Genomic DNA, 6,189 nt, shown 5'->3' with positions numbered 1-6,189 from the left:
AATTTGTTTTGGAGGTCTAAAAAGGGCTTTCGAGGTTCGTAGTGGAAAGAATATTTGAACATATGGCTAAAGGATAATCAATCGGACTCGTTTTGTAGTTTGTGGACTTATAGTAAAAATATCTTGTAGAGGAGGGGCTATGTAACAACGCAAATTTTCAAATAAATTTTTCATTTTAAATAAAGTGAATTCATTCAACCAATAATATTTATTTCATGTTTCAAAACAAATACATATGTAAAATCCCCAAGATCTCAAATATCAGCAGTGTGTATGCATCATGCCGGCGCCTTTCCACGGTCCTCGTTAGTACCTGAAACACATACATAACAACTTGTAAGCATAAATGCTTAGTGAGTTCCCCAGTATACCACTTACACATATACGCCTTTCCAGGCCCGGATCTTCCGGTCCATAGTACAATGCCTTCCGACCCATATGATAATCGCCTTCCGGCCCATAAGATAATTGCCTTCCGGCCCATAAGATAATTGCCTTCCGGCCATAACATGATTGCCTTCCGGCCCATAACCATATATAACACATAATACGTTTACTCTAACACATATATCACATATATCATATATCATACCTGACCTTCCTGTCACATAATACATTGCCTTCCGGCCCATAGAAACATACATAGCATGCATAGCAACTATTCCTTTCAATTATAGCATATATATAACACATAACATATCCGACCTTCCGGTCACACAGTTAAACCCTTCCGGGTACAGTATAGTGAGAAGACTCACCTCGTGGTAATGTAAGCTATCAACTCTTGAAACTACTCGCGCTAGATCCGCCGATCTGCAGACTCCCTATAATACCATATACCCTTATTAATACTCTTATCATTCAAGACAACTGACCCTAAGAATTACATGCAGGTCAACTCTGGTCAACGGTCAACTTGACCGGACTCGTCGAGTGCAAAGGCGACTCGGCGAGTCTAGACGTCCTCCCTAATTTTCCCTGTTGTTCTCCTTTCTACTCGTCGAGTATCCCTCTTGACTCGACGAGGTCCTCGTGGAGGAATCGCGGGGCCACCCCGACTCCACTCGCCGAGTCCGAAGACAACTCGACGAGTTCCAATGAATCCTCAACTACACGCCGAGTCTGAAGAACAACTCAGCGAGTCTCAGTAAATCTTCAAGCTACTCGCCGAGTCTGATCATTGGACTCGGCGAGTCCATGCCATGCAGTCGATCATCTGCTTCCTGAAATACGCATGGTCCCGAGACATGCACCCATGGGACTTTCTGGACCTCTAAGCATCCTATTACTGGGGTATAAACGATTGGGTAACAACATAATAATCTATCTAATCCTCAAATGGGTCTCATAAACCCTAGATTCGTGTACAACACCAAAACAACAGAAATGATCCGAGTATTACCTGGAAAACGTGTTCTCTGTGTCCCCAACCTTCAGAGCTCAATCCTCTTGATCCTCCTTTGACCACAACCTTGCCTCTTCTTGCCTAACAACTCCTTCAAGTTTCCACTAGCCTTCACTCCTGCTCCAGATGCCCACAGACGTTTAGGATATCCTCAATCGGCCAAAAGACGAGAAATGACGGCCCTAAAGACGTTATATACGATCCAGAATCAAACGGCTAGGGTTTCTGCTGAACAGCGTTGACTTGCCGAGTCCCTAATGGACTTGTCGAGTCCAGTCGCGAATCTGTGACCAAGACCGTGGTCCTACTCGGCGAGTCAGGCACCAACTCGCCGAGTCCCCTCCTAAAAATGCCTCAAAAATAGTTTTAAAGCAATACCTGAAATTCCGGGCTGTTACAGGCTATTTGGGTAAATTTGAAGTAAATTTGAAAGATAAAGATAAGGAAGGGCTGAATATATCATAATTGAAATCTTGGGGGTTAAAAGGGTAATTATTGGATTAGTTTTCCAAAAGATTTTCAAAGCGAAGGGGTGTTTGGTAACTTTTGGACTTAATATGAAAGAATCTGGGATGTTGGGGCTGCTCTGTAAAATATAGCCTAATCTTGAAAAGAAATCGGGAAGGAGGGACAAAAGGTGTTCTTTGGACACAAAGTTTGTGTGATCGGGTATTAAACCCGTCACTTTACTCCACCCTTGATAACCTTAACCCTAAAGCAAACACCAGCCGCCACCTTCACTACTCCCCTCCTCCAGCCACTGCCACCATGCCACTTACCTCTTCGCCATCGGAATTCCATCGCCACTACTAGACGCCATGTGTAGCCAGGGAAAAACCACTGAGAACGGTCGAATGAAGCTGCACCGGATAGAGATCGGAGATGTTGTCGCTGCCATGTTGCAGCCATCTATTTTCTGTTCCACATCTCTTCACCGGCAATGTGTCTCAATCCTGTTAGCGTCGCGGTTTCCCGTCTCCATCAAAGACAAAGATGTCACTGGGCTCTAGGCTCCCGTTGCTGCTGTAAACTACCATCATCCGTCGCTATGGCCGTTAGCGTTTCCACTGCCGTCACCATGCGCCACCAGGTGGGTGGCTACATTCTTTTAGGCGTAAAAGTCGAGTGTTGCTATTGCTTATCGTGTTTTTGAGCGTTTTTGTTAGCCATAACTATGAGAGAACCACCAAGGCGGCCAACCATGGTGGCTGCCACCTAGTACCAACTATTCCTCCCCCACCAACCTCCCTATGGTGGTGGCTGTGTGTGTTCTAGTGTGTACGCGTGCATTTGAGAGTGTGATAATGTATGTTTTTGTCAACCGGAAAACCAAGAAACATCCCCACCACCACCATGTGCCACCGCCGACCACCACAAGGGTGGTTGTGTGTGTGTGTGTTATTTGGGATTTTACATTGTAATGTTGTAATCGGTGCTAGAATAATAAAAAGAAAACTCATAACCACCACCGTGATGTGGTGGCTACCGCCACCAGTTGCCATGTTAGGTGGCAGTGTGCTTTTGCTTGCGTTTAGTTGCTTTTGGGATCCTTGGACAAAAATGGACTAGTACCATAACCACCACTATGAGGTGGTGGTCGCCGCCGTGAGCCGTCGTTGAGCACCACTACCCGAGGTGGTAATGGGTGGTGCCCAACTAATGAAACCCTAGTGGGCCTAATGAAACCCTAATGGATCTAAGGACTTAGATTTTGGGTGTAGTTGGGTTGTCATTGGGTTGGAAACCCTAATTAGGGTTTAGAAATCCCTAATCTTGGAGATTTTAATTTGGACTTGTCGAGACCCGCATTTTAGATGACCAGATCGGGATCATGTATTAAGCCCGACCACATTATATGATTGACCTAGTAGAATGATGGACTTAATGGATTAAGTCCTTAATAGGTTAAGTAAGAAATACTTAACCCTAATCGTCATTTTATGTGAAAACCCTAATTTTGCTTCGGCCTTGAGTTGGGCCTTTCTATTGGGTTTTGGTGATTGGGCTATTGATGGGCCATCCACGAACAAGAATATGGACTAGAATAGTTGGATGGGCTTTAGGGTAAGGCCCATGTGATGGTTTGGGCCCAATTAGAAAATTGGGACATAGATGGGCCATATTTGGGCCTTGATGAATATGAGATATTTGACCATCAAAATGCCAAGTGTTGGACCAAAAATAAATGATTGGGACTTAAGGTAAGACCATATAGAGATTTGGGCCCAATTTGGACTCCGGTCCGATGTTGGGGCAAGCCTGAGGAATGTTTGTATGCTTCATGTCTTCATGATTCTTGCATGTGTTTGTTTATGTGTTCCGGACTTCGGTCCGATGTCGGGGCAAGCTGGAGGAATGTTTATGTGTTATATGCTTGTTGCTATGTTACATGTATGTCAGGCGGGGCCCAATGCCGAACTTCGGTTCGATGTCGGGCGGCGCCGATGCTAGACTTCGGTCTGATGCCGGGCGGGCCCCGATGTAGTGAATAAGGCAATGTATGTTATTATATGATTATGTGTATGGTATGTTGTAGTTTGGGGAGACTCAGTAAGCTGTGTGCTTACAATTTTCAGTTTTGGTTTCAGGTACTTTAGTTTTCAAAAGAGGAGCTCGGGATGATTGCAGTGAACACACCATTTGTTTAGCCTGGAATGTTTTCACTCGGGTATTTTGACACATGATTCTGATACAATATTTTATTATGATGATTTGAGATACATGACTTATGACCTTTATTGTGATGTTTGATGAAGTATGGTTTTCTTAAATGATTTTAAAATGAAATTTCTTGACTATATTTTTGGGATGTTTCACGAGAGGTGGTGGTTAGATATGGGGTGCTAGTGTCGGTAGTCTCCTACCGGGATGTTCGATTCACATCTAGATTCTGGAAGAAGTTCCATGAGGAACTGGGCACTCGGTTGCATTTCAGCACGGCATACCAACCCCAAACAAATGGCCAACGCGAGAGTATGATCCAAAAACTCGAGGATATGCTTCGGGCATGCGTGTTGTATTTTGGAGGTAGTTGGGATACATACCTCCCATTAGCAGAGTCTTCATACAACAATAGTTATCATGCCAGTATCGACCGACCTCCGTTTGAGATGTTGTATGGTCAGAGATGTAGGACCTCGGTTTGTTAGGACGAGGTGGGACACCGAGTCATGGGGAGCACCGAAGCAGTGCTCAAAACTACCGGGTTGATTCAGCAGCTTAGCGACCGACTGCGAGTCGCATAGAACCGTTAGAAAAGCTATGCTGACCGGCTATATATATTGATCAAAAAAAAAATTTAATTTTTTTAAAATCAAACAAATAATAAAAAAGCAAATATATATATATATATATATATATATATATATATATATATATATATATATATATATATATATATATATATATATAACGAAAACACTACTATCTTCAATTATGTAGTAAAGATATTAAAAAAAAAAAAATGTTAAAACCGAGCATATCTATGTTTAAATGACGTTCCATGGACATTCGCCGTACATGATTATTCCCTTGAAGTCGTATTATATTCCATGGACGTGCGTCGTGTGCAAACATGTCGCGACCAAGTAAATGAGTTTGACGTTTGTGCGTTTGACGAAATGATTGGTGGAGCATAGTCATCGCAGTTCCTACCAAATTTTGGATTCGTACTGGATCCGGACCATGTGTGTGTGTCTATATATATATATATATATATATATATATATATATATATATATATATATATATATATATATATATATATATATATATATATATATATATATATATATATATATATATATATATATATATATATATAGTTCAATATCGAACTCCTTTTTAGGAAGTGGACCAAGGAACTATGCATCTACCAAATGCATAAGTTATTTGTTTTAAAACAAACATGAACCAACGAACTCCCTTCGGTGAATCAAGATGCAGGCCCAAAATATTCTTACCCAGGTAAGTAACATCACCAATTCACTTTTTGGTTACCCCTCACAAATGACATCAATTTTGGGTTCTAGTTCTACCCCTTTATCTCGATTTCTCCCAAAACCAATATTCAATTGTACCAACCTCTTCCCTTTATCGAAATTAACTCAACATTCTTTCACGAAAATCGTCAATTTTGGTGGATTAAGGCTTGAATATGGTAGTCGGGTTTCGTATCGAAGCAAGAGAGGCTTTAGAGGAGGAATTCTGGCTATGACGGATTCCGATCCTGTTCAAAAATTAGAGGATGACTGGCATGCAGTTCTATCTCCTGAACAGTTTCGTATCTTGAGACAAAAAGGGATCGAGTAAGGTTTCGTTTCTTCAATTCTGACAAATTTGAATCTACTTTTGAAAAATTTTAGAGGATTAGGAATTGTTGGAATTTAATTGTGCATTCGTAACGATAATTAATCTGAAATATTTGTTTGTTGGTTATTTGCTTCTACTGATTTGCTAACTGTATTTGATGTTCAAATATACGAAATCTGATGTGTATAACGTTCTATAAAAAATGGAATGTGTTTGCAGGCAAACTGTTTGATCAAATGTCCGAGAGGGATAGTACTTTCTTATGCTTATATCCTTATATGTAAAAGGAAGCCCTTTTTGTCATTTTACACATATAAGTAGTTTTTTCTGTCTCTTTGTGATAGTTCTTATTTTTGTCAATTTGTGACATTTGTGATAATTTTGAGTTTTATATGTGATAATTGCTATAATAGTTGAAATATGGACATGTAAATTTAGGGGTGTTTCATGTTTGTTTCATGTTTGTGGATTGT

General features: G+C 41.0%; 1 long non-coding RNA gene across 1 annotated transcript; it reads left to right on the top strand.

Moving 5' to 3' along the window:
- The first annotated feature begins 5,259 nt into the window (after window positions 1-5,259).
- On the top strand, window positions 5,260-6,175 carry LOC145017377 (uncharacterized). The gene is made up of 2 exons (XR_013666487.1): window positions 5,260-5,712; window positions 5,936-6,175. It is a non-coding gene; the product is annotated as an uncharacterized LOC145017377 (long non-coding RNA).
- Window positions 6,176-6,189: the final 14 nt, after the last annotated feature.

This window comes from Lactuca saligna, chromosome 9, assembly GCF_052625555.1.
Source record: "Lactuca saligna cultivar CGN05327 chromosome 9, ASM5262555v1, whole genome shotgun sequence".
Lineage (NCBI taxonomy): Eukaryota > Viridiplantae > Streptophyta > Magnoliopsida > Asterales > Asteraceae > Lactuca > Lactuca saligna.
This window is presented reverse-complemented; position numbering and strand designations above follow the sequence as displayed.